The 22,337-nt window shown below is 35.4% G+C and overlaps 1 protein-coding gene and 1 pseudogene across 2 annotated transcripts in view; one reads left to right on the top strand and one right to left on the bottom strand.

Moving 5' to 3' along the window:
- Window positions 1-22,337, top strand: part of LOC109540988 (pair-rule protein odd-paired) — a 104,796-nt gene that overhangs the window by 51,286 nt on the left and 31,173 nt on the right. The gene's annotated exons all lie outside the window — the stretch shown is intronic.
- LOC109540856 lies at window positions 1,369-2,222 on the bottom strand (annotated as a pseudogene).

A 22,337-nucleotide genomic window follows, 5' to 3' on the forward strand; every position in this document is an offset into this window, starting at 1 on the left:
TAAATCTCTTAGATGCAGTCAATTTTATTCATAGAGCTTGGCAAAAAGTTAGCCGAAAAACCATTGCAAATTGCTTTAAGCATGGGGGATTTGTAAAAAAAGAAAATGATTATGAACCAAACGATGAAATTCCACTTAACGAATGGTTAGAAAAGTATAAAGACTCGACTACGAGTATGACCCAATGTTGTCGAAGAACAAGTTAAAACCAAATTGAGTGATTTCAATTTCTTCGAATATGTGAGCATTGATAATGGCATTCTTACAAGAGAAATGTTGACCGATGAGCAAATCATAGACTCCGTAACCTCATCTACAGCTTTAAGCGATAATGAGAAAGATGACGATTTAGGTGAAACGTATTCTACTGTAGACATAATGCTGTTCCAACCATTTCTGAAATGACAAAAAAGTGTCAGAAACTCGGAATTTTCTACAATCACGCCAAGTTCCTAATCATATCTGGGGGTTCTTTTGTGATCTCGAAAACTACATAAATAACATCTATTTTTGCAGCAGGAATGTACAAACAAAAATTGCAGACTTTATGAAGTGGATTTGAAATTGAATTTTGTTTATCTTTTTGTGTTCTTTTTAGTCATACCTACTAACTTCTACTACCCTATGTAAAAATAACGAAATAAAATACACCACGTGTTTTTTATTATTATTCGCTTATAGCGAACTCCGGATATAACGAACCAGTTTTAGTTAATTTTTCAAGTTCGTTATATCCGGACTCAACTGTATTTACAACTGCATCCATACTTTTTATTTTCTCATAATCCTGAACACTGAATTTCGCCTATTGATAGGCCTGACTTTAAACCGCCATGTTCGACGCTTTTTCTTCAATAGCAAATAAGAAGTCAAAATGAACGTAAACCCAAGTAGCCTGCGTCTCGCCATTTTGATATTAAAATGGAAAAAGGAATAATTAAAGTGTATAAGTGGATAACCATAACAAACAACATAACTATAATCAATAATTAAATATATTAAATCATACGATTGACAGATTTCACAATGTGACTAATCAAATTCCAACGTTGCCAACTGTGAACTATTTAATATAAATGATCAAAACACAGCAACAGAAACGACATGGCAAGTGCACGATAGGCGAACCGACTGGCAACTGCCGGGTTTATAAATTCAGCTTAAAATATTATCACAATCGTTCGGCCGATCTTGAGCATGCTCATTTCGGTGTTTCTTGGCGTACATCGAGATATTTTGAATGCAGAATTGGGATAGAGCGCCGTTCGTTCGCTGGCGACGCGCTCTTCGCTATGCCGGCAGATGTACATGTGCGTCCGTAAAATCGTACTTGAGAAAAGGATTGAAAAAATAAATGAAAAAAATTAATCTAAACACAGTTTATTGTCAATTATACAAAAACGGAAGCATGTCGTGACGAAATAGATACAATGCATTGCCTATTTCAGACCAACAGATCTACTCTAAACCACCATTCATTGTCCGGTCTTCCTTATCGTCTTTTGAAGCACATGAGCACCTGGTGTTTGGGTACTAACGTAGTAGTGCTCGTTGGTCTCAACTATTTCAAAGCCGAATTTTTTGTAGAAATTAATGGCGCCTTCATTATTCACTTGAACATGCCTACAACAAGGGTTGCAAATCACTATATGTTGGTGAAATATATATTTTTTGAACATATCCAGGACGATGCAATTTATACATTTAATGATACTTACAGGAATATGCTATCAAAGCCCCCATCATTTTCGGCATAATTTAAAACATGCTGCATCATTAGAGTGCCAATTCCCAGTCGTCTGTAAGGATATAGACATCCAAGGGTCATAATATAGAGTTTTCTGGACTCCTCATTGGTGTCGATACTGCAGCAAACGGCTCCAACCACAATACCATTGTAGTAAGCCAACTTTGCTAATTCGCCAGAATTTAAAACGTCATTGTAAAACTTATTGTCATAAGGCACTGGAAACACTACACTGTTAAGTATTTTCAGTTGTTTAATGTTGTGTTGGCTAACCTTGCCCAGTTCTATATTCGCCCTGAAAGCAAAGTGGGGTTAGAACTAGATTAGCACCCTAAATTCTCACTTACTCTGCCATTGTAATGACTGGTAGGTAGTTAATTTTCTGACTTGTATGAAAATGAGAGTCTTAGTCCAATTTATAATCACTGTTATAAACCGTTTCAACTTTGAACCGTGAAATCGTTAACAATCTATTTCTCGCACCTAGCGGCAGACGAAATATTTTCATATGGGAAGATCCTGCCATCTCTGCCCTGCTAAATGGCGCGCAGTTTGAAAGTTTACATTTAGCGCTGTGCAGTATTTTTAAAAACAAATTGAAGGAGCATGTTAAATATATTAAGTTACGTTTCCTACATAGTATTGATGAATTGCAAAGTGCTTCTGTTTTCATTATTATGGACTAGGAAAACAGGAAAAGTTAAAATACACGAAGATTTTGGGTGTCAACCATATTTTATTTCATAAAATACACGACTAGTTCATAAGATAAGGGTCTTCATCCGAGAATCTCACAACCGCAGTCTTGCCTTTCCACCGTTTATCCGGAGATTTTTCACTGATATTGTAGGTACTCTCAAAATATATGTTCCTCCACAATTACCTTCATCTGCTTGGAGACCCATTGAAACAATCAACTTTTTTCCAAACCTCATCTAGATATGAACGCCGAAAATTTGACGACAACAAAGTGAAATATATTTTTGAACATTAATTTCATAATAATATTCAAAGCGCACTTAAATCCCTCCGAGAATCGTAAAAAGTCGAGAGATGTCGTGCGTTGTCTACGTTTTAATTATTATTTATAGTAAGTTATATCTACGATTTAATACTTGAGTTTTGAGTTAAAGTTAAGCGTTGAACGGTTGTTGTGTTATTATTATATTACATATAACTACCCAATAAATCAATTACTTTTATTATAATTAAATATATAGGGCTCAGCAATATTTATTAACTGAAAGCGGAACACCGTTCGAAATTTAGTCGGCAGATGGTGATCTTCCTCAAACTTTGTGATTGCCTTTTGGCTTAATTTCTGAACCGACGAGGAATTTTTTCGCTGAAACTGCTTAATTTAAAGTTTTCTCTAAGGTAAAACAAGAAAAACCTAAAAATTCGGTGGGTCTCAAACGGATAACAACGCATAAGTATTTTATTTTTATTACATTATAGTATAAATACAATTATGACAAACAATTACTCAAAACGTCGCAATTTAGGCTGAATAGAGTGGTAACAATGTATACGAAGACACTGATTAGTGTTCCCAATATCCTGTCAAATGACACCCCCATCAGGCAGGAAGAATTGTGCTCATTACGTTGCACGATCTAAAAATACATATGCACCCCTTGATTTCAATATTTCCCTTGGACAGTATTAATACGTTATCCTCGGCTTTTCTATGCTACCAGGATATTATGTCATTTATATTTTTTACTTTTGCTGTCGTGCCTGGACTGATGAACATTTGTTTGCTTTATTTATTTCCAAATGCGGACAATCAGCATACGAAAATGCCCACCATAAAACGGTCATCATCATTTTTATTGAATTTAATGATGCGTCCACTCATTTCGTTTGCATGTTGATTTTTTTGGGGTGTGCTATCAATTCCAACAGCTCCATGTATACAAGATACTCTTCGAAACTGTCCAAACCGTTCGTTAAAGTAATTTGTCATCAACTATTTTAACTCCATCGAATAAGTTCACCGAATCCACGGGTGGTCACTTTTTGATCAGAAACGTCAAATGTGAGCATGTTTTGTAGAAGTTCTGTTCCAGAACTTCACTTTGCGACTGTCCCTGGTATTAATTTGGTCAGCCCTATTCCATCGCACGATTTTCGAATTTATTACTCATGAACATGTTATTTTAATAATTGTTTTATTCCACCAAATTGGACGAAATTGAATGAGGGACAGCGTTTTCCTTTTTTATTTTATTATCTGCATCGGGTAATTTATTGCGTGCGGCGGTGACTTGCTTTATATTTATCACGTTCCTAATAAACACTAGTTCTGAGGAGGGCCCTTTTTATTCCATGTTTTATGTAAATCTAGATAGGAGCCGAAATGCCCAAAAAACCGAAAGAAATATTTTCCTGCGAATGAGCACCGGGCAAGATAAGCTCTTAGTTTACGATATAATTTTTCACAAACAAGATTTGTGGACTTTTATCATTGTGATGACAAATGAAATGTTGAGGAACGTTCTGTGTGCTGCTTGTAATCAAAGAGGAAAATCTTATTGTACTGCTAATAAATCAAGAAGAAGTTTTTCGGAATTTTTCTTTTAATTAACCCTGGATATAAAGTTTGCGGGTGAAATACTATAAGGTGGTTTTCGGTGCACAGTTTGTTCGAAAAAACCATCTAATGTTAATCGCTGTCCAAAAAAAAATAACGTGATAAGCAAACATTTAATGCGATTCAAGCGGGGTACATCGAAAATCGCCAGCTACGTTATGTATTCAAAATTCATCCCAAAAGCGATTTGTCAAGATTTGCAGTTGGCATCAAACCGAATGATTGATTGTCGACGAGTTGACTTTCACCCCAAAACACTTCTATCAAAACACATATTCTAAATTCATTCAATTCAGTAATTGCATTGACTTCGCAAGTAGTGCTCTGTCATTTCGTCCCAGCTCTATCATTCCATTTTCTCCCATTCTACACAGATTCTTCGTTTCCCCCCTTTGAGTAATTGTCTGATTGCCTTAAAAAATAATTATTGTATTAGCTTCTTTTAATTTAGATTGGATTCCTCTACATTTCCCTAAAGTAATTTATATTCAAAATCATTCGCCTTGTTTGCGACGCTCAATTTGCATCATTACTCATATTCGCTAACTGATTTAAGCAGGAATTTGGGAATAAGTGGGAATATCTTACTTTGCGATTGTGGTTGGTTGTGCAACATCTTTGTGCAACTTTGGTGTAGATTTATAACGACTTGCAAGTTCAAATAAAAAAAAAGATCTAATGGGGACCTGCAAGTACCAAACACTTGAGCCGGTTTAATTAAATATCCCTTTTGCGGTTCAGTGATTTGAGTGAGGGGAGTAAAAACCACCATCCGAATCGTTCAGACATTCGAATCCTCCATGTCTGAGATTTTAAAATTAAACGAATAATTAAATTGAAAGTCGTCGGATATCCTGGCAGATGTAGTGACAGGCCCTACAATGGTCATCAAATAGCATTTCCTTGCAAGCAAATTTTTGAAAGCGTGGAGCATGCGGCTTGCCATTACCCCTAAATTTTAAACTCGAAATTGTATCAATGCGATTTGCTTACAGCACAGTGATTTGACAGGCAAGGGCGGCATTAAATTTTTTACTTACATATATCGTAACCCCATCGGCACATCACGCACCAGTCGGATCGCTATTATAGACAGACATGCATTACTAATGCTAGTTTGTGGTAGAACTTCCTGTAAACGCTTTCACATAACGCCTGTTTAGGGGTGCGGCATGTGTCACTGCTTCTCCAATCTATTATTCTAATAGCAATAAAAGTCAAAGCCTCTCTTTTTCAAGTTCAATTGCTTTTCATCGTCTCTTTTTACACTCCACTGAAAACATCATCTGTTCGATTTTCTGCAGACAATCTGTAAGATTTTTGAAAATATCTACTTCATCTAATCATTCTCACTCCTAACTACCTTCTGGGGTCACGGGTTTTCTTAATGGGTTGCCACATAAAACGGCAAATATGAATTGTACTTTTTGTTCAAAATTCAAGATAAATATTGCGGACATATTTGTCCAGCTAAACGGCCAAATTTGGGCCTTTATTAGTTTTCCTCGTTCAGCATTCAGGTTAATATTGTTAAGTATAATAAAGTAGTAAAACGAAGCCACTGTCATTAGCAGCCAGATCCCTGGATGTAATAGAATGCCCGACCAAGACATAAACCGATAATAATTTTCTGGAAGGTATAATTTCATTAATTTGTCAGGATCCATTAATGTCTTTATTGGGGACGTATATACTTTTATTTTAATAGCTTTCTTGATTGCGCTGAATCATATTTCTTTAAGATGAAAGACTGATAGCTTTATTAACGAAGTTACTTTTATTGAAGGAGGAGAATTTCGGTCGGCGAGCCCAAAAAAAACAGGCAATTTTTATTAATAAATATTCTTTTCCGTTGTCTACATGTTTCGCATATCCTCGAGAGATTTGTTTTAAAATTCAAATCAAAAAACCAAATAACACGGAAACCAGGTTGGAAACACGCATCCATCATGTCATACGGAAACATCCACTTTAAATTCTAAATAAAAACAATTTTGGGCAAACATATTTAAAAGCATTTGCCCTTAGGCGTATTCGAATGATTGACAGGGGTTGAATTCGGCTATATGGAAATTTCGCCACCGTTGCGTTATATATTGTCATATAATGGGGGATAAAATACAAATCGACTTATTTTGCACATTTTTTGCCACTTTCTGAGTGCCAGTGGCTACTTCAAAGTGTCTTTCTACAGTCAGGAACAGAGTACATAAAGCGGAACATCTGAGCAGCCCTTTGCATATGTTATTGTTAAAAGAGGGTCCGATATGGTCATTATATCCACTCCATCTTAAAGATAACTATGTGGTTTGATCATGAAAGGAGTTGTTGGAAGACAACTTCATTATCATGAACTGAAATAGGACACAGTGCAACAATTATTTTCTATCTGTGATTTATCATGGGATCAAACATTCAAATCAAACCAGTTAGAAGCGACCATTTTCAATGCAGAAGTGATAATACACGTATCACAATATCGAAAAGGGAACGCATTATTATACACTTGCATAGAACATACAATTTATTGTTATGGTAACTACTTGCTTTGTCACTTGTACTGAATAATTTGGGTGTGCCGGTATTGTAAGCGAACACCGTTTTTTTCTCAACTATCCGATGATTTATTATGCATAATTTCAAAATTCACAGATGATCAAAATGAATCAAATTTGAAAATCAAATTTTGCTCCTGTTTTCGGGCTTTTCCGACACCAGTAGAAAAAAATTTCTTCCTGTCGTTCCACTCGGCTCAGCTTCCAGCTCCGAAAAATCCAGGAAGAAAATCTTCGAAAAGCCCGAAAATTCGCAAGTTTCAGTGAACTGATTGTATTTTAATTTGTTTTTGCAGCCGCAACAGGCCACTGGATGTGAACGTAAATCAAGTACATGTCCAGTTCATTTTGGTTAATTAAGTGTATTTTTTTCGGTATTCTACTATTTACAACGGTAGATTCTAGCGCACAGTCAATGATATATGCAAATTCTCCATTAAAGCACTGAAAGCAGTAATTTTTACGCACTATGTCATTTCGATTTGCACCCTTTAATTAATGCAGGCAGCAGCGTTATTTACGCTTATTTATTAAATCCTAATTTGGTTTATAGTTTTTAATCACACTGAAAATTTCATTTAATTTTATTGCCGTGAAATCGTAAAACCGAGTTAAATGCCCGATTTAGTTGGACAACATTACGCGCTCCTACATAAACTGAATTAAAAATTTACCTATTTTGTTGATAGGAGCCCGATCAACGTCCCATACGTTTCTATCAAACGCTAATTAAAACTTTAATTAAATTCGAGGCGATGGCAGCATTGTGATGTATTTATTGATTGTTTAGCCTATGGAAAAAATTCAATTATCTAACTCCTATTGGCATTATGGGAACTCTGGTCGCAACACATTGATTATGTGAACGGTTTCTGTCGATTTTCCAAACAAAGCTGGAATAGTGGATGCGATTATCGTCGAGACAAAAACTACCATTAATTCTCCGTGAAAAGATTGATGCGGAAACTTCCAGCAGCTGAAAAAACCTGCAAAATTTTCATAACCCCTTATAAAATATTTATGTGCTATCCATTCCATTGACAGATTTTATTCGGGAAAATTTATTTTGCTTTCGTATAGGGCCACATAAAATGCAGTCCTCGTTTATATTTTGCGTAAAGTAGGCGTCAGGGTGACTTCGACGAATTTAATAGTATTTGCCCTTATTCGTCATATGTATTCGACCATTTTGCTGGCTGCAATCGTTCCATATTCTATGTAGTTAATTTTTCAGAAAACACACAGTTAACCATTTCATTAAAACTTCCGGACTTCCACTTATAGGATCAGGGTTTTCCAGCTAATTACCCCATTTTTTACTCTGGATTTCACCAATTTCCGTCACTTATAATGATATATGGCTGTTTAATATTTGGATGAACCTTGAAATGTCCGGTACAAAATTGCCAATTCACGTAGGTGTATCATTTGCCCAGAAATTTAATTCGAAGAAAAATAGAGGAGTTTACTAAAAGCTAGAGTTCCTGGCAGTTTCAGCAATTAATGACGGAACGATTTCCTAATAAAACATATAGTCCTAACTAGTAGAAAATGGTTATTTAATGGATGACTTGGTACGTTTTCATGTGTACGATTTAATCCAGCAAACAGGAGATAATTTATAACCATGTAATCATCAGTAACCAGCCGCTATTAGGTTTAATTAATTAAATTTCATTTGAATTTATGTTTGAGGGTTAACAGGTTCTCACGGTGGTTTACCAGAAATCTCCCCCGACAATTATGATTTGATTCGTACCTGCGATTATTCCAACAGACCTAATCAATATTTTAATTTATTCGGAAGAAGAGTCGAAAACATCACGAAACCACCCGGGCATTTCCCACGTTTATTTTAGGGGTTTTTCGAAATTAAATCTAAGATGAGTGTGTGTGATAGAAATATCACAAAAACATACGCGAATGAATGTATATAACTCGATTATGCAATTAGTTAGGAAGCATCAGAGGTAACGAAGTGTGAAATTTATGCTACGGGAATACATATCTGATTTGAACATCCCGCATTTACATAACCAGGTGAGGTCGTGAAAATATCGTGACATATTGACCATACTTAGGAAAGTCAGGATATTTAAATACCTATTTTTAATTGCTAAGGAACTAATTTATGTTCACTGATTTTTTCCAAAAATTGCCTGAGTTAGTTGGCCAACACCTGCAGGAGAAAGTGCTTACTTACTGCAACTTAATTTAATTTTATCAATTGTAAATACCATCAAATAACCACCATTGTTATTTAGTTCAAATGGTTTGCTGATACGGTTCAAGCATCCTCATTAAGAAACGCAATAATAACTATTGCTCCAATACAAGTTGCAACAAGGCAGACAAAATATGGTTCCATGCCATGTGTCAATTTGCAGCTTTCATCATAAAGAAAGCTTCGAGCTTTTGCTATTTCTAGTTATGCGAGAGAAAATCCGTTGACTAATACTTCGGGAGGTTAAAAAGACAGTTTAATTTAGGTGAAGTATGCGAAACCAGGACGAAGCAGGGGCCATAAATGTATTTACAGGGAGATAGGTAGTAAAGTTAAGATTTCATTGTCGAAGTTAGAAGAGCTTTCTTGCATGTTAATCTGCCGAAATGGCCCGAGTACCACATGATTGTTCGCTGACATAATTTACGTCTTAGAGCGGGATTTGTTCTCAACTAGTAATCCTTGTTTACGGCTAACATTCATTTGCATTCCTACCCGAGGTTTTCACCATTTAAATAATGATTTCTCGGCTTCATTATCCCCCAGGAATTGATGAGCACCGTCTATTATCGATAATTATCATTCAAAACACCCATTGTGCATGTTCGTGTTATTTATTTGCGCCTGACCGTGCATATTTTAGCTTCGTCTTGATGTGACAATCGCCAGTTGTGCCGTAAAGTTGATTTATTTATACTTTTGCTCCAACTTACGGATTCATCAACCAGAAAAAAATCGTTCTCATCACTTCTTTTTAATTTATTCGACCTTTTCAAACCTGTTACCAACAGGGCTAATTATCTCGCAAACAAACCCATTTGATACGTAACAGGATCCATCTTCAAGTTTGTTTAGATCACAATGCTACTGGGAAAAGTAAATCCCAATCGTAGCAACATAATCTCAAATCCGATTCAATGATTGATTGGCCGAAGAAAAAGCCGTACCCTTGCAGATTCAAAAAGACAAAAACAAAAGCATCAATCATATGCGTATGTGACTTTTTCGTTACTGAAATATTAGCAGACTTCATTAAGAGGTCCATCCATCATTAACAAAAGAAGCCCAAATAGGGCAAACCTATTAGAGAAAATGACAAATGAAAAACTTCACGCTTGCATGGAAACATACCTTTATGTTGGGATCATTTTGATAATGAAAGAAATGATTTCTTGGTGCATCATTTGAAAAAATCCTGAAGGACTATTAAGAACACTGACGCTCAGCCATACCACATAGTTATATCGAAACTTAATTCCTCGATTATTTTTTATGAGGAAATCTAGAGAATATCCGCGTCACCCTTCAAGAGTGTTATTTATCCCACTCGCTTTACGCGAGGTATAAATTCGGACATAAACTGTTATATCAAAACGAATAAAAGTTACTATTAAAGCCACAACGCCCTTAACTGAAAACAAAAAAATATTTGACTATAAAAATATATATCGCTTTATTATTAATGAAAGCTCGAGTCATAAAAAGGTTTTGAGGCTTATTGTCGTTGCCTTTTATTCTGACAATTATTTTCGTGCGGTATGGTTTTTTCAAGTTAATGAAATATGCATCATTCCTCAACTTCATCACTTCTGCTCCAAATTGAGTCACAATGTAGAGCGTATTAGGAAGCATTTGTTGCATAGCCATTCTCGCAGTTAGAAAATGAGGTTACATCATAATTTTATTTCTATAGGCATGAACATATAAAAGTTGATAAATTCCCGATAAAAATCCAATAATTATCAACAACGGTCTCTTTGTTTATAGTTGCTATATCTAGGTAGTAAATTTGGTTTGAATGGCCAATGTTTACTGTTATGATTTTTAAAGAGGTTTGTTTATTTTTCATGGCAAATTTACGATGCAGATAGGGATTTAAACAAACAAAGAGTTGGCATGGCAAAACCCGCCTTAGTACCAGGATCCTGACAAGTGCCGCATTTTATTGCTAATTATATCGTCATTTAATGCATCAAATCTAACATATGCGATGGTGCTATGCTAATGAGCCATTAAACACTCTTTAATGTATTTTCCTGGTTTTCTTATCATTATGACACAAAATGTAGTTAATTTGGTTTTTAATTAATTGAGTACCGTCGTGATAGTGCATCTCGATTGCGGTTCGTTACGAAGCATCTTAAAAAATGGATATGCTCTCTATATTACTTCACTTGATTTACAGTCACTTCAGATTATATGACCCCCCACAACATAAAATGTTCTCTATTTCGTTCTCTAGTCCGAAATGCCACATAAATAAATATTACCCCAGAAACGTTTAATTCGTCCCTAAATGACCGCTGCGGTAACAGTTTATCGCCTATAATCCCATTTCTTTCTTGCTTTCTATGATTCACTGTTTTATGGTCACATACATGGCTTCATTTTTACAGGAAACGTGAGGATTTTACTCAATTGCTTATCTCATGATTCAATTCTTAGCGCTTCGCTTCTATCATTTATGGCAACAATTATAACGAGCTCAATTTGTTAATTTTCTTAGACGAAAATCTTTTTCAGGGTACGTCTCTTAAAACTCCGCACTTGAAACATTGACTTGAACTACGCCCTTATGATTGTGAGATTCAGAAACTATATAATTCCGTAATGTCAACTGAAAACAAGTAATATTCGAAGATAAAGCGTAGAAGGTACAAAGAAATTTAATGGCACATTATAGCGTTCAATATTTTCATTCCTCATATAATTGCGATTTGACCAATGTGCGCGTCTTGCCATCCTGATGTGGGCAAATAGAAGAAACGAAGGGCATAAAGAAGCTTCCCGTAATCAAATTTTGATGAGCAATTAAAACAAAACGAAATGATGGCCATTAAACAAGTAACAGACTTATAAGTTTATAGTTTGCGGGGTGATGTTACTTGGTTTAAATCCCCAGACCCGAGGGTTGATTTCTGCTGAATTTATGTTCAATTTTATGTGGGTTAATTTCACATATTTTTACAGAACATTACCCCGTATCTGTATTTTACAGTTGGAAATTAACTGACACCTTGTTTCAAGTGTATGCTCAGAAAAGAGGCTCTCTCTATACACCATATCTCATTAGTGGATGTTTACTTAATACGGTATACGAAAGTGGGGCTTTAAATGAGCTTCACCGTATCTCCACTATTAAATTATTTATTGATGGATTTAGTAATAAATATAAAAATTGTCAAATGAATTATGCTTAATTCCAGCTTTTAGCTTCTGTTTTTTTTATCTTTGTATGCCGACTAAAAAGAGGAATAAAAGTATTATTCAAACAATCTGGCATATGTCTATGCTTATCTCCTCACGTTAATTTCCTATAGTGCACTTCTAATGGGTATTTTAGTAGGACATGTTCTACCGGGCAAGAATAGCCTTTATAAAAGAGATTTTAGCGCTGCTCTCCGAGGAGATTGATCCATTTGTGATTTCAAAGCCTATATAAGAGAGATAAGCTGAAGTACGCATAAAATATCTCACTATATCAGGGCCTTAACCCAGTTAATGGCAAAGATAGCAACAGTCAATAAAAAGCCGGTCACATCATCTTACATTGAAATAGAATTTCTCCTCCATTACTTGATTGCGAACTAAAGAGATAACCACCTCGTTTTCTTTAATTGCCGTCTTGAACAAAGGATGGCCTTATATAAGCGACATTTCTGGCGAAGGTCTAGGCGGAAACAAGGATTATTTTTACGTGAATGAGGAGTAATTAGTATTTATGACTATTTACAATGAAACTTTTAATACCTACCGCAAATTATCATAGAAACTTCGATAAAAACATTCATTAAACTGCAAATGGGGGTATCAAATGCAGTGCGTCCACTCAGTCTCTGACTATAGCTAGATCAATCTACAGAACTATGGAAAGTAAGTCAGCAAAAGAGCAATTGAAATCGATCCTTATTGGTATGAAAAACACATTCAAACCGGAAAATTTATTCAAGTCCCAGATGGAAGGTATGTGATCAAACATAATTCAGAATTCCCCATCATACTCTGTTTTATTTATAGATACACACTACGAGTTATCACCATGCGTATACTTTTTCACGTTGTCATTGCCCTGTCATTATCCAATATTAAGAAAGCTCAACAGTTATTTAATTTGCCTCAACATATTGACTTTTTTCACCGAAGTAATTTATCAATTTACATGCCACATCGATGTTCTAGTTCTACTTCAACGGGAAGTAATGCGCTTCTATTTCCTGTTTGTAAGTGCGCAAGTAGTTGCTCTCACCCACTTAGAAAAGTGCCTGCAATAAAAAATATATTCGTTTAATAATTATTCTTTTAGGGCTCTTTAAATGCATTTTACATACTCAACTTACAAGACGGTTTAAAAGAATCGGAGAAAGAAATTAAAAAGGCTCAATGGCCATTAAAATTAGTATCAACAGATGTTAAATGCGCCATTGGAAAAAGAGGCCTAATGCAATCACTTGCAAGTGAATTCTGTGTGCTTATGGGCTGCACTTACATCTGCGTCACTCTAAGGGAATTGAAAAGTACCTGTGTTATGGCATATGTAAGAAATTTGCGAATAAAACCACTCGAGTATCTTGTCTACTTTGGGGAATGCATCAACTATGTTAACTGCATCTATTTGATAAGCATTATTCCCTTCCTATGCATTTATTTTGCCACTGAAGCCGAAGTTCAAATTTTTCTGCTCTCGGAGTACGTCCGGAAGATAACAGTTCAAAAACAATTAATAATTAAGAAAAACAGCCCAAAATTGGAGCTCCAAGTGCGTTGTCGCCTGAGAATGCTAATGACCAGGCATTTGGAATTAAGACAGTGAGATTTGAGGATTGACAATTATCACGTACATTTCTGTATTATTCATTTATTTCAGACTATATGTAAATAATAAGGGAATGATTCGGCACACAGCTGTCCAGTACATGATACCAGCAACATTATCGTTTATTTTAAATCTATATGCACACGCGGAAGTAAGTGCCCTCAACATGGAAGTTATTTTTAACGGCAATAATGACCGCCATATAATAATAAATTATTCTTCTTCTAGAAAATAATGAATCCGGTTTCGACTATTATGTATTTTGCCATATTTATCATTATAGCTATGTACACAATGTTCTCTGGTCAGCGGTTCGAAGATGAGGTACCACACATTTGCTTGTTTAATAAATTGTATTTATTCATCATTTTAAGCCACTCCGGTTGTATTTGAAAAACCTTTTTTAGTGGCGCCGTTATTATAATGAGCTTTGGAATCTACCATGGTATACATGGAGTGTTCAAAACCAAAAAGCGTATTTGCTCATTCTTACTGGAGCATCAAATATAACCGCAGTCAAAATCTTCAATACAACAGCAGTCAATTATGCATTGTTACTACGGGTAAATGGCAATCACTCACAATCGAATTTGGCTTATTTGCTTCTGTTTTAGATCTGGAAATTTGTATATAGCACAGCAAATGCCGTTTACAATATCTACAGGAAATAATATGCTGTTCTGCAATACTCAATTGATTGGATTATTATTTTCACATAAACGAAAATCAATTGCAAGAACACTTTAAAAGTGGTAGATAATGTCGAGATTGAATGATTTAATCGAACCTTGGTACTATCTCGAACCATTCCCATCAAACGCTGAAAACGTTCTGGTAAAAACATGCTAGAAAGTGCTACCGAAAAGTGGTGACAAAAACACATCTTTGTGCAACAATGGTAGTCCAAATAAGCCATTTATTTCTACGTATATTACTGCTATTTCATACGGCGTTATCTGTTATGTATGCATATTTTGTACGATTATTTTTATCAATTTAATTTTTTAATGAAATTAGCTTATCGCAATTAAACGGGCCACGCTGTGGTGCACAGAAGATAAAAAGCTAGGTATGCGTGGTTAAAATTTTATGAGGTAGTTTCAACTAAATTTAATAGTACGGCCGTAATCCGTTTAATTCCTTTGTCATTTGTTGAATCGTTTCTGTTTTGAAATATCGGATGCCCTTTCTAATATGCCATAATGTTATTAAATTTTGCAAACGGCATAAAACACAGGGCGCGTATGGATGTAAAATGGCACATCAAAACGTTTATATCGCAGGGTACCCATAAACACGGTAATAGTCCTGGGTCGGGGTTGGTAATTTGCCAGATTAATTTGGATAATGTAAGCAACAAATTTGCCAAGAACGATGACTACGTAATGCAAACTGACTAGTTATTTCAGCTGCCAAATGCTCGATCGCTATATGCAGCTGGATGGATGAAAAAAATTGCCCCTTAATTTCAATTTCATAGTTTCATAGTTGAGGACTTTTTAAATGTCCAGAATTGTGTAAACCCAAATTTCGCTGTAGATAATATATTTTATAAAATAAAGGACACCCACTAAAAAAACGATGTGCCATATTTCATAATTCTTGATAATAGCTTAGCACCCTTAATTTACGAAGTATATCTCATCAAAATAATACCCGGTTCGTTTGAATCCGACGTTATGATTATTTACCCTGTCCGAAGTTAATCCTTCAGGAGAACAATTTTAATTACTTGTTTCCCCTAGGGGGAATTAAAATGCATTTGGAACGAGGACTTGAGGAATTGAGATCCGTTCCGTACAAAGGAGGAATAATGTAGGTGAATTATCAAGTTCTGTTTTAGGGGGCTTTCAAGATTGTCCATATCTCGGTCCGCCTTTATCCTTAAATGGTTTTATGGTTAATGTTTCAATTATATTTAATAGGACACAAGGTCCGACGTTATCCTCACGTATAACGTCTTTATCTAATTACGGACGACATCTACACAGGTCGATAATGGATCGAGCCCCATGGTTATGGACCAAATAGGAGCCGTATAATATTATGGATATGACCACGTTACCACGTGGAAACTGTTTCACTTACTTTAAAACTATCCATTTCGTTTACTTATAGACTCGCGTCTGTTTCAATTTTTCTCTTCTCTTCCGACCAAAGTTAATTGAATGACATTTAATCGGCTAATTCTGGTAATAAAGGGGTATGCTTCCACCCAATAAATTTTACTTGCATCTCGCTACCCTTTAAGCCAAGGGTGGATTCGGGCACAAAAGCGGTTTAACCACATCTGTTGAATTTGAAAATGTTTTAGTGATCTGGATTAAATCCGTTATCAATATCAAAACTAAATGTACATATGACCATATGGGTGCCACATACATTTTAAGCTTCTTCAAAATTTTTAATGCGGCCCTAAGGTCGAAACTGATCGCTTGTGTTTGATGGGCTTACAGCGATTACGCGATAAAGTTAAATACCATATTGAACTTTAATTTAATTAATATTTAGTGCAATTGATTACAAAGCTTTCTTTTTAATGGCTCAACTTGGAACCAGCTTTATGTTTAGCGTGTGTAATATACCTTGGATTTGAAAGCTTTGTCATAATATAATTTTATTTCCAGGAACTTGCCGCATTGCTTTTGCTCCTTTTTGCTACTTTATTTCACTTTTACCCCTATAATTATTGGGTTGAGGTGGTCTTGATTTGTGCTGCTTTAGAATTCACCAGACTGTTATTTAAATGAGCATTTCTATTATTACATTAGAAGGCTAGTTTTGATTGGCAGCAATTTCATGCATTATTCACGAGTTCAATTCCGAAGTCGGCGACTGTTAAAACCGAAAAAAAGGCCATAAGTCTGGGACATGTGTTAAAAAAGTCCCACGTAACTCTAAAACTTTAAGCCGGTAGTCTAAAAATACTCATTATAGGTGCATTATATCCGAAAACAAAACATATATAAAGTTTTTTTTGCTAGAGACCAATAGTATAGTAAATTAGGGAGACTAGATTGTGGATAATCCCGTAAGGCATCAAAGTTAGGCCATAAAGTTTTTATTGGATTCAGTAATGATAGGCGTTAATCTCAAAAGTGACACCAACTAAGTATTTATTATGCTAGTCGTCAGCACCTTCTTCCTCCCTATAAAAGCTGTAGAGAGTCGAGATTTTTTTACGTTTATTTGAACGTAATGCGGGATGATTCCGGAGCACTTTCATGTAAGGTGTTAACGTTTTCCTCAATCAGCTGACGTTTATTCGGTAAAGTTCAAGATATTGGCACATTTGTCTATCTTAGCCCTCAACGTTTGCAACCGTTGAGCTGAAAGTCGATAATAAAACAAAAAGAAATGAAATATTTCACATCCCCGTCTCTTGGAATTGCTTAGGAACGTATATTACTGTCAAATTGGTAGAAAGGTGGAATTTATTACATTATTAACCTCGTTGCTAAAATATTGTGTCAATATTGTGATATATCGCTCCCCTAGGAAGATTTACACAGATTGCGGCGCTATATGCACCCGATAAGCGAACAAAGTGCTTTCTAAATCAGAGGAAAATTTTTCCTAATAAAAGCGAGGCTCCTTTGTTTTCACAAATAATATTGACAAATGGCCAAATCGATTATATTGCCGTCTTCTTTATTCGAGCAAGCCAACGTGACATATTGCGATTAGGAATTGGGAGAAATTTATTTCAAAAAGTAAAAACCATTTCCGATAGAAAGAAAATAGATAAACGGGCTTGGTCAAACATTATTACGTGACCTCTCAGTTCACGGGATCTTTATATTTATTGGGTTTGTTCATATTGGTTCATATATTCAACTGCTATGATTCAACATTTAAGCGTGACACTTCTATTATAGCCTGTTATAATGAATATTAAACGACATGGGTGAAAGTTGCAAATGAAACTTCTCGCCTTTATTGCCACCCTGTTATTACTACTGATGTAAAACAAAAAGTGAGGTCAATACCTAGCTCCTACATAAATTACTTGACCATATGTTCCAATTCCCGACTGTTTTTTCCTATTTTCATCGTGATAGATTGTTTTTGCGTGTCAGATTTTTGGTCAATTATGGAAACACTTATTTCGTATAATTACCACCTGGTTGCAACCTGGCGACGGTGAAACCGAAATCCGAATTAAACCACTATTATGGATAGTCAAAATGCCACTGTTCCGAGAATTGCTTCCTAAAATACTGACAAATATGTATGTTGTACAAATTCTACTTTTTGTCCGCTTGTTTTGTGTAATTAGGCGGCGACTAAAACGGCGCTGTTGTTCTAATTAGTCAGAGCAAATAAATCAAAATTTAAAAACCGTAATAATACTAATTTTAGCTTGGATTCCGAGGGTCTGCGCTGGCACACGTTTTCACAATAATGAGGAATGTTGAAAGGTAATGGTGTTGCGTATTTTCAGCACGAAATAAAAAACATTTTAGCATCCCGGTTCTACCACTTATCTTCAAAATTATGTTTTGGACCAGCAACATTTTTGTCCAATATTTTTTTGAGGAAATTGGCGATTTTAGATTCTTTTCTCCGTACAACAAGGGTTTTATTGTCGGAAATGGATTAACTAGTTAATTTTTCGAGCCTAAGCTGACTAAACTGAAAAACAAATTTTCTTTTTTTGTCAGGCTCAGAAAAATGCTCGATGGAAATAGTAACTCATTTCCAACTTTTAAGCTGCATCTAATATTTTTTCTGTTCAAGTCACTGATATTCAGTTCCAACGATTTATTTTACTTGATCAATCACAAAGCGAACCTAATGGCCTTCTAACGTAACCAGCTGGTATTATAAGTTTAATTGTAAAATCGTTGATGTGTAAATGGAGTTTACTATCGTGGAAGTATAAATTTCATTTATCATAATTGATACAAAAGAGTTGGGATTTTTTACTGGCAACTGATAATGGACGTTTTTGAACCGATTTAGCACGTGCTTAAGATTGAAAGGCCGTTTTGGTGCTGGCAATAAATTACAATTTGGTGATTTTTATTAGCCATAATAGTGCATACTGTATACGTCGCTGAGGCAAATGAATGTACCTACTAACGGAAAAAATCGCACACAATTCTTTGTAAAATCGGAAATTTAATCTGGTATAACAATATTTAACGACTGAAAACTCGTAAAATTTTTATTGGCATTAAATGCGAATCAATTATATTGTGATATTGTTTTTAATTGTATTGAGGCATATTTATGGCTCTTTTGTACACCTCGTTTCCTCGTAAAAACTGCTTTGCCTTACAATGGTGTCGTTAAACCGAATTGGACACGATATTTATTGATCTATGAGAGAATGTATATTTTGATTGAAACTAATTGGAATAAGCAAAAAACCCTTTGTTTGCTCAGTTGAGTTGAACGTTCTCCCAGAAACTGAAACAGAACCAAACTAAAACACGACGTTCGATATATCACCTATCTCTAAACAACCAACGTTTTTATCTAAGTAAAAAGCGATGTCAAATTTTAACAGCTCCCGAAACGATTCAGATAAATGCTGGAAATTAGTTAACGTCAAAATTCCGGCTCATGAAAGTGAAACTATGTGGCATCCAATACGCGCTCGTGTCTGATGTTAAGCTTATCTTTAGAGGAAAACATATTCAAAAATCATCGGCCGTTAGCTATAAAAGCGAAGTAAATTCCCAAACGTCCTATGGATGACGATTGTCTAATAAATTTATTATTTTAGCAGAAATTCAGTTTTATTATCTAGTGCCTCAGACAATGGTTTATCAAACAGAGGGGCCTGATGCCTGATACATCAATCGATATACTGAGAGCATCAATAATGTAATCACACTTTATTTTTGTTGACTCTCTTTACACGGTTTTATTGTAGTCAAACAGATAATGTATGTTGATAATGGTATTTTATTTGTCCATGGTTTGCCCGGGGAATGTTAACACTGTTAATAGAGAGATTCCGGTTATTCGAATAAAAGTAATTAAAAACGAAGTTATATCAAACTGAGTGTCTCTTACTGATCGACTCGGGTAAAATCTTGAACATAATTGGCAAAGAGTCTGAGAGAAACAAACCATACTACCGCTCAGCTCAACAAGCTGCTTCAACTTATCAATTACATCGCAATATTTTGTTTCTTTTTTTGCTTTATTTTGTCTGGCTCTGTTCCGGCAACTTTTCGCTTTTCCGCTGCTTCGCCTTTGCTGTTTACAACCCTCGAAATATTCTCTCTTTTTCAATAGTGACATCAATCAAAATCGTTGAAGCTTTCAACTTTTATAAAGCTTTCAGTCGTAGTTCCTGTTGTCAAGGTATCCGTATTCGCAAATTGGATGTATTTCTATAATATGTCAATATGTGAAACCTACTTGAAACGCACGAAAACATTTCAGCATAGTTGAACTAAGTGCATATTCATATTGATGAGCAATAAGCCTCTAAAGCATAAAAAATAAAATTCCCAGCATATCAGTAAATTAGAAAACTGCGACGCTATTTCACTTTAGAGCAGCGCCCTAATATGCCCGTTCTTAATATCGCTTTCAAGAAATAAATCTTGAGATTGAAACGTATTGTAGATGGAGAAAAAAGCTTTATTTGGGGGACGCGATACTTGAATAGACCTCCCCACTTCGAATGGCTTCAACTCTAATTTTTAGGTAAGAGCTTTTACATCGTCAATAAGACGCTTTTCCATTACGGCTTTCCAGATTTTCAAATTTTACATTCATTTCCCATCAAAGAAAAATTCTAAACCCAATGGTTATTCTCTCAATGGAACTAGTGAATGAATATGCATTTAGGCCAACTATAGCGACCATCTGCTATGAAATAATGGCTCTAACCCCGTTATCATTAAAGACTTGCTGTGGAAATTGCTCGGTCAAATTTAATTTGAAATCGTCACATTCTGCAGTGACATAGGGAACTTGCGGTTGGTAACTAAAAATTAAATTGAAGGCAATTGAAAACCGTATTTCAGGCCGATCAAACGAATTTGAACCGGTACAATGGAGTGCTGGCTAAAAAGAAGCCGTCGATATGATTTAACAGTAAATTTAATTGCGTAAAATACAATAAAGCTCTTGGTTACACTCTAAGGGTAAACCTAAACGATCTGCAGAGCTGGCTTTACAATGTTAGATATAAAAAAAATAATCTCCCCTATTCGCATGCTGATTTAGGAACTTTTCCAAAACTTATGAAAATTATGTTTGATGGACTTTCCCGGAAAGCCTGGTGATTTCGTTTAATGCAACTCTCGCCCTGTACGAAAAGCATGCCCTAATTTATTACTTTACCCTCCCCGGTCATTTTGTCTTCTGACTTAAAAAAAAATCTAGTTCCCGTCCTGTATTAATAAGTACAACTGGCACTTTTTATTACAAGTGTCACCCCACACTTTACAGATACCATTGAATCGGATTGTCGCGAAGTCTTAGGGTGCCTCTATGTTTGATTCTATTTAGGGGTTGACGGGCCATATTGAGGGAATATCCTATAGCAAAGACATAATAGAAACGATCAAATTTTCAGCCATTGTGGATGCCCAAGAGATTGATTCTTTCTGACTTGTTTTGTGTGAGAACACACTTGTTTCTAAAACAATCAACACGCCATTTCGGACTAAAAATTATTTGATTAATAAAAATGGCCAAGGTACAAGTCATTGGGTTAAAGCGAAATTTGAAATATCAGCGATATTACCAGAAGCGAAAAACTGGGGCCAGAGCAAATGTATTGTGAGACACAGATTTGTCTAGCGGTAATGCACCCATTTGTGTGGGGGTTTTGGCTCTGGAAGAAATATCCTTTTGTCGGAAATTTCAGTCAAATATCAAATAACTGAGTTGGAAGCAAACTAGTTTGGGTTGGGTATCGAAAGAGCAAATATCGATAGCTCTAATATTCCTATCTCCAATTGGAGAAGCACTTTTGAACTAGCAAAACACACGTTCAATTTGACGCAGGCCAAGCGATTTATATTTTCCATTAACTCATTATTGAAATATAATTAAACCGGTGCGGCGGCAATTATTTTATATGTCCTCTCTGTGTCACAACAAAAGGGACACGGCCTGTTATGCCTTTTGAGGGACAAAATGACCAAATGCATTGCAAATTGTTGCTGCATTCGAGCTAAAATTGTTATGGAAATTGAAAATGAATTAGACTATGCCGGTGCTCGTTTTCGATTTTAGCAACTTGAATCACTATCAATTTGGAAATTGGTTTTAAATTCGTTCATTTCTTTTTTGCAACTTTAGCATCATTGCCAATTATTTTATGCCCGACCGATTTTATGTAGGCAGTTGATAAAAATAAAGATTCTTGTAAATGGTACGGTTATGATGGTCTCTCGTCCCCCACTACATAAAGGACATAAGATAAT

The sequence above is a fragment of the Dendroctonus ponderosae genome, unplaced genomic scaffold (assembly GCF_020466585.1).
Source record: "Dendroctonus ponderosae isolate FM_Combo_2020 unplaced genomic scaffold, Dpon_F_20191213v2 Dpon_F_20191213_1, whole genome shotgun sequence".
Taxonomy (NCBI): Eukaryota; Metazoa; Arthropoda; class Insecta; order Coleoptera; family Curculionidae; genus Dendroctonus; species Dendroctonus ponderosae.